Raw genomic sequence first — 12,069 nt, forward strand, 5'->3', positions numbered from 1 at the left:
CTTATCTCCTTTGCCACACCTTACCCCATCAAACACAAAGGTATACTCGTGGGCTGCTTCTAAACAATTACAAAGTCAAGGGTCATTTACAGCAACCATGCAACATAAAACAACATCAGTGCTAGTGCCAATTCATGTCCTTCAAGGAACGTCATCTAGTGCATGACTTCTTAACTTTGCCACTGCTGTTGACATGGGACTGATATGTCTCAACTACAACCTTTGTGCTCAGTACAAAATTGTGAGTCAGTTCCCATTGTTGTTACATGGCGTAGGAAGACTCAAATTGCAACTTCACATTAATGAGGACATTCGCCCTGTTGCCCAATGGCACTGTAGGGTTGTTTTTCACTTTTAAGAAGCCTCTGAGTAAGAACTAGAAACACTTTGGAAGCATGACATCATTGAACGGTCCACTGGTCCTATGCCATGGATGTCGTCCATAGCTGTGGTGCTAAAAAGGACAGTGGACTGAGGTGCAGTGCACATTTGTGCTGATTTGCGCAAGACCAACAAAGCAACAAAGCAATTGAGAGAGAAAGGCATCCTGGTCCCCGTATAACTGAAATGATCATGCAGCGGAATAGAGTCAAAGTGTTCTCCTCTCTTGACCTGAAAAAAGGATGCCATCAACTTGAGCTGGAAGATAACATTACCACTTTTTCTAATCATGTTTGTTTGTACACATATAAAAGACTGAGTTATAGAGTATCTGCGGAGATATTTCAGGATTTTATTCGCCAAGTAATTCAACCTGTTACACATGCTTTCAATTACAGTGATTAGTGGAACTTGGGACAACACAAAAAGAGCATGACAAGGCTCTTCCACAAGTATGCTGATGCTGGTCTCACTCTTAATGCAGCAAAGTGTGAGTTTCACAAAACCAAACTTAAATTCTTTGGGTATTTATGCTCTGATGGGGGATGACTCCTGACCCGATAAGGTACAAGCACAGTCATCTACTTGTTCCCCATAAGATGTAACCACTATGTGATCCTTCTTAGGCATGGCCAGGTATTGCTCAAGGTACATTTGTGACTACTACAGTGAGTGCCCCATTGAGAGACTTAACAAAGCAGAATGTCCCATTTCAGAGGTCTCCTGAGTGTGACCAAAGTTTCAAAGGAATAAAGGATGTGATTGAGAATGCAACTAAAATGGCCTATTTTTACCCCAAGTTATATACTGTGATCACAGTAGATGCGAGCCCGGTGGGGCTGGGGGAGATTGTGGCCTATGCTAGTAGAAGCCTGTCTGTAACAAAACATGCCTATTCTCAGCTGTAAAAAGAGATTCTAGTACGGGCCTTTGAACATTCCCATGTGTTTTTATATGGGAAAGGTTTCACTATTATCACAAACCACCAGGTGTTGCTCACTTTCTTTGGCAACCCAAAAGCTAAGATGCCCGCTCGCATTGTGAGGTGGGGGCAGAGACTGCAAGAGTACAACTATGCGATTAATCCTAAGTCGTGGAAAGACCAAAACCCCTCCGATTACTTTTCAGGAGTGCCACTAAATCGTCACAGTTCCACATCCAAAGCGGTTGAAGAGTATCTCAATTTCATCGTGTGGTCCAGCACGCCAGCAGCTCTCTATCCACTGAGAAGAATATTGCTGCTATCAACCAGTGGCATTTGGTGACATACAAAAGTGGTGCGGCACACAGTCAAGCTCACAAACATACAAACACATAGAGTCACAATCAGAACCAGAGCCACACAAAGACACACAATCAAAATATATAGTGTGCCAGGAAGGCATCACATTTAACAAATAAAAAATAAGTGCCTGATTCACAAAAGTAAACTTAGACCAAAAGTCTAAGTTTAGACCTAAAGACTAACTTTTGTAGTTGTAAAGTTAGACTTTAAGTCTAAACTTAGACTTTTGGTCTAAACTTAGACCAAAAGTCTAACTTTAGTAGTCGTAAAGTTAGACTTTTGGTCTGTGGCTCCGACTCCTCAAAGTGTAAGGTGACGACCCAAAACAAACTACCTTATTTAATTTGGACGCTGCTCTCATGCTGTTTAGCAGCATGAATGAAGCATCTGGATTGACTGGAGAAGGCTGGCTCAGTGCTCTGAAAGGCAATGGAGGTCTGCGCCTGCTTTTCAACCCAGCTGTCTAAGATAGCTGGGTTGGAGAGTTTAAATGCGCATGACGGACTAGCCATAGCAAAAAAGCCGCCCATACCGGCATCCGCACTTCATACTGAAGAGGCCAATCCTCATGGCTGCCAATCAGCAGCAATGAAGCACTGGCCCTGTCCCACTGTCACTCTCCATTCAGCAGAGATTTGGGAAAAATAAAATGGTAATAAAATCATTTTATTACCTTTTTATTTTGCCAGGTTTCTGCGCAGCAGTGTGGGGGAGCGTGAAGTTCCTCCACTTGTTAGGAGGAACCGCCACTGCTACCAACCCAGATAAAGACATGGTCATCCTCAAATACCTCATTACTAGACACTTCACTAGACACCCTAATTCCAAAAAATGGTTATCCAGCAAAAAAGTAGAGCAATCTGCACCATGTAACTCCCCCAAACTTAGGGAAATGAAACAAGTGTGTAAGCGCTTGGAGAGAAACTGGAGAAGGGGTTTCTCCACAACGGAAAAAACTAACTACAGAGCTGCCTTGAGAGCCTATAAGACAGAAATTAGAATTGCTCAATCTGACTACTATGGAAAGAAAATACTTTCTGCTGCCAATTCCCCCCAGGAAATTTTTAAAAGTTATGTTATGTTATGTTATAAAGGGCTCTTCTATAGCGCACGGATACTCCATGGAGTGTCCCGGCGCTTTGGCAAAGAGAGAATAGAAGGGAAGTACATAACACAACGCCCACCACATGGTGGCACAGAATTACTGGGCGAAACGCCATGTCTTCAAGTCCTTTCGAAAAGCGAGCAGGTTAGAAGCAGTTCTTAAAACAAGAGGAAGCTCGTTCCAACAACGAGGGGCCAGATACCGGAAAGAGCGGCCTCCAGTAGGAACACGTTTAATGATGGGGACAGCTGCTTTGGCCTGCTGTGCGGATCTTAGGGACCTCCTGGGAGCATAGAAGGCCATCCGCTTTTGGAGGTAATTAGGGCCGGTCAAGTGGAGAGCTTTAAAGGCCAGAGTCAAGATCTTAAAAGTGACTCTCTTGGCAATCGGGAGCCAATGAAGTCTCTCAAGCAACTCCGACGCGCGAGCCCTTCGCGGTAGTCCAAAGATGGCTCTAGCGGCCGAGTTCTGCATGACCTGCAAACGGGCTAGAAGATACTTCGGAAGGCCTAAATAGAGGGCATTCGCGTAATCAAGACGCAAGCCTATCAGGGCCTGAACAATAATTTTTTTATGTTGGAAGGATATTAGGGGAAGAAACTTCCGCAGCATTTTCAAAATGCCGAAGCACTTTCCGGTCAGCCCTACAATCTGGGGTCTAAAAGAAAGATCAACATCACATAAGACACCCAGATTTTTCGCCTCAGGGGGTGACATGTCACGAGGCAACCAAGACTTCCACTCGGGGTCCGGAGGGCTTCCAAAGAAGAGCAACTCTGACTTGTCCGAATTGCACTTCAAACTATGTCTCTGAAACCATTCAAACACGGCTTCCAGACATTCCCTGATCTGACCGCTGTCAAAATCTTCACCCTTGTTACACGTGAAGAGTAGCTGGGTGTCATCAGCATAGGATATGATCTGGCCACCAAAAGATTCCACTACCGCCGCCAGAGGGGCCATATAGATATTGAAAAGGGTGGGGCTCAGGACGGACCCTTGAGGAACCCCCACCTCCAGCGGCGGCATTTCAGCGGAAAACGGAGGTGCCCAGACCACTTGTCGGCGGTTGGTTAGAAATGACTTAAACCATTTCCACACCGTCCCCCGGAAACCGATCTCCCAGAGTCTTGAAAGGAGACCGTCGTGGGGGATGGTGTCGAATGCCGCCTACAAATCTAACATGACCAAGATGGCTTTCCCTCCTCCATCCAAAGTCTCTCGAATGGCATCGGTAATCTCTAAAAGAGCTGTCTCCGTGCTGTAATTCGCACGGAAACCTGATTGAGAGTCGTGCAACAAGTTGTTATTCTCAATAAAGCTGGAAATAGAGAGGTGCACGTGTTTCTCAATCACCTTAGCCAGAGAGGGAAGGAGGGAAATTGGTCTATAGTTTGCGTGAACAAGGGGATCTGGTGTAGGTTTTTTTAACAGCGGCAGAATCAAGGCGTGCTTCCAGGCCATGGGCACCTCTCCAGTTGTCAGGGAGGCATTGAGCAGTGGATTGAGCAAGGTGTTAATTACCGGCGCCACCCTCCCAAGGCATGTAGCAGGACAGGGATCTAGCGGCGAGCCTGATTGAAGTCGAGTCAGGAGGTCAAGAGAGGAAGCATAAGAGATGGACGGAAAGTCCACTAGAAGAGGTCCTGTCTCCTTCACAAGTGAAGGCAGAGGAGTCAGATGACAAACATCAGAGTTAAGGCCCGCTCTAGGGAAGGAGCCTTGGATAAGCTTGATTTTATTAATGAAAAATTCACTAAGTTGGCTGATCCAGACTTCCGTGTGAGAATGATTAGGAGAGCTCGGGGCAGGAGAGATGAACTCTTGTACAATTCTAAAAATTTCTTTACTCCTACTATCTGCTGCGTCAATTCTGTGTTCCAAATAAGCTTTTTTGCATCTAAAATTTGCTTATGGTAGAGTCGGATTAACTTCCTGTATGTAGTTTTATCTTCTGGGTCATACAGGCGTCTCCAGACTCTTTCCGCCCTCTTGCAGTCCTGACGCATCCTGCCAAGAGGAGGAGTAAACCAGGGGGCCGAGATGTGTTTACCCACCGAGTTACCTGGCTTACCAGGGACTAACTCATCAAACCTAGTTTCGAGCCATTTCTGGACCAGTTCAATATCATGCTCCAGATCACCTGATAGGAGGCAGGGATATTGGCCAAGATCGGTAGAAAGCATTTCTGCCGTGACTCGATGAAAAGGCCGCGACATCCTTCTGGTATCTTTCGCTCCTCTAAAACTGGACATGGCTCTAACGGAAATGCAAAATTCTATTAAAAAGTGGTCTGACCAGAGAACAGGAAGCGGTGGAGAGGCCTCGATAGACCTAGTGGAAAAGATCTGATCGATCGTATGGCCTTTGATGTGAGTCGGGCTAAAAATAAAAGGGGACAACCCTAGCGGACAAACTATGTCTTGGAGCTTAATGGTGTCGGGGTCAACAGTGTTGTCCATATGGAGATTAAAATCTCCCAATAGGATACAACGCTCCGATCTCAGGCAAGGTACAGAAAGTGCCGCCTGAAGGTCCTCAAAAAAGGAACCAAAAAGGGCCAGGTGCCCTGTAGATAATAATCCCTGTGCAAGTTTGACGGGGAAACAGTTTGAGAGTGAAGCCTAAGGCTTCACTACCCTTGATGTTATCCACAGGGAATGTCGAGCAAGAGAGACTCTTGTCGACAACTATTGCCACACCGCCACCACGACCAACCACTCTGTCCTTCCTGTAGATGGTGTAATTTGGAGGGACAGCAGCGGCAATATCAGGGCCGGAACACTCACTAAGACAGGTCTCTGTGAGAAACAGACACAAGGTTTTAGAGTCAGATATCAAATTCCAGATGTCAATGGAATGCTTGCTGAGAGATCTGGTACTAAGCAGGTGACAGAGAACATGTGGTGATGTGGGTACAGGTGGAACACCTTCCCGCATCGGCAAATTCCAGCCGCAGCCAGCGCAACCCTTTCTAAGCGAGCGGCCTCCTGGGAAAATATGGTGACAGGAGGTAATAGAGCCTTGTAGCGCTAATAGCTCAGTGGAGGAATAAGAGAGCATAGGAACTACTGATACGTCTTAACCACCAAACGACAGACTACAGGACAGCAAAGTTACTGCAGGCCTACCTCGCCGACTTCCGAGACGCGGACGAGCGCAGACGGGCGGGACTCTGGCGCGACTCAGGCGCAGAGAAGGCGCTCCCGCTGCGCATCACCGCTGCGCGTCACCGCTGCGCGTTGAGTGGAAACCTTTAAATAGGCAGCTCCCAGTGTCCCTGAGCTCAAGAACGCTCAAAGATGGCGCCCACAGTTCCCCTCCCGCACAAAGATGGCACTCCCTGCCCCCTGCCTCCCCGGAAACCGGACCCGCTAAACAGCGGTGGGGTGACAGAATTATAGTCCCTTCTGCTTTGCTTTGATAAAACTTTTTTCGGATATAGAATATCAATTAAAGCACAACGTTTAAGAAATGAAATATACAATTAAAAACACTGTAAAAACATTTCACAGCTTGTGCACTAATGTCTATAGTATAATATAAAAGATACAACAAGTGGACAGACAGAGTAAAAATTATACAAAAGAGCCAGTTTGTGTAATATTACAACAAGGTTCATTTAAACTAGCAGCAGAGTTTACAAATAGCAGAAAATTTTAGAAAAGTGCATTAAGTATAGTAACAATATACATATAATGAAAATCAATGAGATGCAATCTTCTAGTTACATTGAGGGCTAGTACTAACCAGCCACGGGTTCAAGAAATTTAAGGCTATTTAAAGAAATAGAGCAACAGTTACTATGGATCAACCAAAAACTCTGCGATAGTTAATACAAGCCTTTAGGAAACAAGCTATGGGGTTCACACTGAATTCAGTGTCCAGGCATTGGAGAGCGAGAAGCGCCGGACGACAGCGGCGCAGTCCCATATATTTTATTAGTGGAATAACCCACTGTGTCCGCGGGTATTCGTAGTAACTGCAGAAAAAAACAATGTGTAAGAGTGATTGCTCTGATCGCTCGTCGCAAGGGCAAGGAGAAAGATTGCTAGACCAGTCATTACGCTTCGGGAAAGTTAATAATCGATGAAAAATATTGAAACGAAACCTGGTTAGCAGATATTTCTCATAGTCTGTGTTGGAATGTAGTAAATAAGGCTGAATCCCATGCGAGGTCTGAGCCGCTAGAAGATGGACATTTGATGACTTTGTGATCTCTTTAGTTAAACGGAGCTCACGCAGATGAGATTGGAATAGGGTTTTCAGACTTGCCCGTGTTATTTCTGCTGTGGTTTCAGGGTGTAAAAAATAGGTCTCCAAATTTACATCTGTTAAAAAATTGTACACATAAGCCAACCATGGGATAGATTTCCAGTTATCTAAAGCTAGGCAGTCTGTAATTAAAGAACGGTCAATTTGCATTCCTTTGTTTGCCATATACGGTGCCATAGGAGTATTGGCTGGATAGCAATGGTGTCTGATAGATAGTCCAAGCCTAATTCCAAGTGGCAACCGTAAGTGGGGGAACATTTTGGGACAGCAAGGAGGTATCTGATGAAACCATTTTGTACTTTTTGCAAGATATCAGTTGCGACATGGCCCCACACCCCTGCTCCATATGTTGCCACTGAGCAACACTTTACCTGGTATATTTGGAGCATCTTTCGGGAAGGACATTGCCCCAAGTTCTGTGCAAACGATACCAACGCCGTAGTGGTTCTAAGGAATGAAAGTTTCCTAGCCTGTATGGCTTGCTTCCAGTTAGACTTATTATCGATCAGGATGCCCAGGTAGGGATAAGAGTTTATGCAATCCAACTTAACGTTGTTAATGAAAATACTGTTAGAGTGCTTTGCTCTTTTCCCTACATGCATTACATACGTTTTTTTAATATTAACGTTAAGATCTAGGCTCGCCATAAAGTGGCAGTATCTGTTAGGAAGTAGTTGTAGCTGGAGGGGAGTCCTGGCCATGATGACTGCGTCATCCGCATTAAGTAACGCAGGAATTGGGCGATGGTCTATCTGGGGCAGATCTTGGCTCCCTTCTAACATGGCCGCTTCCAAACCATTTGTGTATAGATTAAAGAGAAAGGGAGCCAGAACACATCCCTGTCTGACTCCCTTTACCACAGAAAATGATTTCGTAAGCTCCCCATCTAAGCCATATCTTACTTTTGCCGTGGCATTTGAATATAAGCCTTGCATGAGATAGACAAGAGGAAGATCTACACCCATGTTCAGAAGAATTTGCCACAGCTTTCCATGTGACACGCAGTCGAACGCTGCAGACAAATCGACATAGGCCAAATTCAATTTTCCTTTCTTAGCCCCTACATATTTACCCACTAGTAATGAGAGATTGAGTGCCTGTTCCACCGTCCCCAACCCCTCGCGGAATCCGTACTGTAAGTCTGATATTATGTGGTTATTAGAAGCCCAGTCTTGGAGTCTTTGAAGAACTAATCGCCCCGCCACTTTACCAGCTGCGTCAAGAAGAGAGATAGGTCTATAGCAAGCTGGATTAGTGCGTTCACCTTTTTTAAATATGGGGAGCAAGATTGAGGTTGTCCAAGATTTAATAGGGCCTATTTTGACTACGGCTTCGAAGACCTTTGTAAGGATTGGGGACCAGAGGCCAGGGTTGTATTTAAAAATGCCCACAGGCACCCCATCAGGTCCTGGAGCTTTTCCACATTTAGAAGCCATCAAAGCCATGGTAACTTCCTCATGGTCAAAACGTAGGTTTGGCATGTTAGTTAAATTGTCACAGGAATCACCACTCCCTGCTGTTGCTGAGGGCTGTAGTTCAGAGCCCTCTGTGTGCCCGAAGATCTTTGAAAAGTGGGTAATCCAAGCATTTTCATCCACTGCCACTTCTATTCGGGGGACTGAGTTTGGGTCTGTTAAAAAAGGGGCTTTTACAGTGCACCAGAAGGTGGTGGTATCCTTCAGTGCACAGCTCTGTTGCAGTTTATTCCATACCCCTTTTTTGATCCCTATTTTGCACATTTTTAGGGCCTGATTATAACCCTTTCTTAATTTAATAATTTCCTCCTTGTCCCTGACAGTCCTACGTAGAGCTTTCTTTAAAAGAGAATAAGCTCGCCTGGTGTCAGTATTGAACCAACCCTTTTTAGAGGTCTTTTTGCTTTTTATTTTACGGAACAATTCATCCTTAATTGTTCTAGTAATAACACGAAACTGTTTATTATCTGATCTGGTTTAGAGTCTAGATTGAGACAAACTTCCACTTGCGGCAGGGTACGTCTCAACACTCTAGCTGTAGTTTCAGCAGGGTCGATTTTTTCCCATTTTATTGAATACCCATTCAGTTTATCTACCCACAGTGTATGTTGAGATAATAGCGTGGGTTGAGTATGTTTTTTACGTGAGTGGGGAACTATTATACTTATAGTGTTAGGGAAATGATCGCTACTAGCATTGTTTCCAGTACTGAAGCTATGCATTTGTTCTTTCATATTTTGGGAGACTAGTACAAAGTCAATTAGACTGGACAGACCCCAGCCATTAAAGGTGGGAACAAAGCCAACTGGAGGAGCTACAAGCTCGTTTGCAAAACCTAGCTCTAAAATAAAAAGAATTTCAGTTAAACGCTGCCCTAAGCTGGTATGTGAGAAGTGGGTTAGATTAGCCCCACTCTCGTCCATTATCCCGCATTTCTTAGTGTCGCTTTCCTTGCATAAAGTTATGTTAAAATCCCCACCCCAGACCACATTAAAGAGGGTACCCATGTGTTTATTCCGTTCTTCCATAAGGAAAATGTAAATTTTATCTAGTATGTAGAATGCATCTTGGTGCGTTAAATTGTTATAAAAATTAATTATATAATAAACTGATGTTTTGTTAGGTAGTATTTTAAGAATTTGGAAGTTAGGGGCCTGCAGTAGGTCTTCTATGCCTATGCTTGAGAATTCATTTGCAATATATATTGACAACCCACCTTTTGCTCTACCAAAGGTGGAGGGCTGGGCAGGTGAGTTGAAAGTTTTATAGCCTTGCAGATGGATAGGAAAGGTCAACCAGGTTTCTTGAAGACATATAATGTTATGTCGCCTAATAACAGTTAACCAGGAGGGTGAATCTAACTTTGAACGCAACCCAGCCACGTTCCAAAATATCATGTTAAGATATGTGGTGATATATCCAGGTTTGAGTGTATAGGTGGTACTTCAACAATAGTTCCCGGGAATCCACAGTGAGAAAACATGGGATAAACCTTTTTACTAGGAGGGAAGTCTAAGGGGACTGAAACGGAATCCGTTATTTTAGGTTTAGGTGTCCCAGATATGTCGTTGTTAATTATGGGCTTACAAGAATTTTCGTCTTGGGTGTTACAAACAACAGAAAATAAATCAGACACATTTCCAGAGTGGCAGACCGGTGATACCAGTCATTCATTATCATCTAGGCCTGATAGTAAACTGAATCTGTTCTGAGTAACAACGACTTGGGGCCAAATAGATTGGTTGTTCAAGTTTCTCCATGAGGCAGACTTCTGGTTGTTCCTTGGAGGAGGGTAGAAGTATCCTTGTGGTAAAATCTTAATCCCTATTGGGTCTAAGATGTGATTAGCGCCTATTGTCAATATCTCTTTTACCAGGAGAGGGGAGGCAAAGGTTATTACTATGCAGTCCCCTCTAAGCTCCTTTTCCTTAGTACCTACCCACTTCACCCTCTGGATCATCTTAAATTCATCAAACAGGTATCTGCTTAGGCCTACCCGAGTACTTAACCAGTGCAGAGATTTATTTTTTAAAGCATCAGGGGATTCCTTTTCTGCGCCACTTAAATGGGGCCCGTTAGCCATAACCAGGACGTACGGGGTCGCTTCGTGTGGCAAATCAAGATGCCGGTAATCTGCATTATATTGTCTCTGGTGATTGATTTGGTGTGGTGGGTATTAATGTTGCCTAATGGTACTTGTAGGGGGTAAATTAAACATTCCATCATAAAGAGGTGGTGGGTTGAGTAAGTTGGTTTTACTTTGTGAAACTGTCACATTAGTTGGCCTAGTTGTTAAGGGTAGTCTATCGTTTGTTCTTACAAGGAAATTATGCTTATCACTAAGAGGAACGGTTTGAGTAGAAGAGTTCTTCTTTAGGGGCTGGATCTGGCTCTGTGCAACCCTTAAATTGGAGTTTATGGGGTTACTCTGTGATTTGTCCAATAATTCTAGTGGATTTATTAGCTTTGCAGTGACAAGCTCATCTATTTTTGCCAACCTGGCTGTCAATTGATCGAACCTAACTCTTACAAAGAGGTCTAGGTGTTCTACAAGAGAGCCCAATTTCTGTAGTTCCATTTGCGGTTTGTAACCATTAGAACCTGGGTGCTTTTTGACTACTTGGTGCTTCCTGTGGGGAACATCACTTACAACGCATTTTTTACAACGCACTACCATTACATCGCAACCATTACAACGCAAACCATTACAACGCATTGCGCTGGGGGGCGCTCTAGGATAGGGAATATATTTAATTTACTATCCAACACCTTCCCTGCTATCCACGGGGACTGGAGTTGGAATAGTAAATTAAATAATTCACTATCCAGCGCCTAAAAGCATTATGCGTTGTAATGGACTGCGTGGTAAAAACCGCGTTGTAAAGGCATGCGATGTAAAAGCATGCGTTGTAGTGACACCAATCCGCTTCCTGTAGCCCTGGCATTTCTTTGCTGACACTGTTAGACTTGGCAGTTTCTTCAGGGGGGATGGACTTGTGCACGAAAGCGCGGTGTGTTATTCGTCATCTCTGTAGAGATGACATCTGCTACAACCGGGTTCTTGGATCTTTTTGAGGGAGGTTGGGAAGGGGAATCGTTAACAAGGGAAATAATCTCATCAGAACTTGTTTGAACACAGCCATTTATGGTTTGGACAGGGGGAGTTCCTTGGGCTTTTAGAGCCCTACTCGAGAAGGCAAAGGAATTCTGACTCAATCTGGATGTTGTGCTATCTAAGGATTCCTCGACTGAGGCAATCTGGTTATCTAATAACCCCACCGCCCCTGTTAAATAGTTTAATAGGGTCTGTTGTGAGTGGGAAGGGACCTCAGTAGTCTTTGTGATTTTAGGACTCGTTTGCTTCCTCTTACCCATGCTTAGCTAAACAGATAACAACCAGTAATAGAACGATGGTACAATGATAACCGTTATTTGATTGTGCAGGGTTTAAACAGCAAAAAATAACAATGCGTAACGGAAACCTAACAAGAAACAGATAGCATAAATAGGTACGATCCTAGGTCTATATCGACAGTACCCACTTCACC

Source organism: Lissotriton vulgaris, chromosome 7, assembly GCF_964263255.1.
Source record: "Lissotriton vulgaris chromosome 7, aLisVul1.2, whole genome shotgun sequence".
Taxonomy (NCBI): Eukaryota; Metazoa; Chordata; class Amphibia; order Caudata; family Salamandridae; genus Lissotriton; species Lissotriton vulgaris.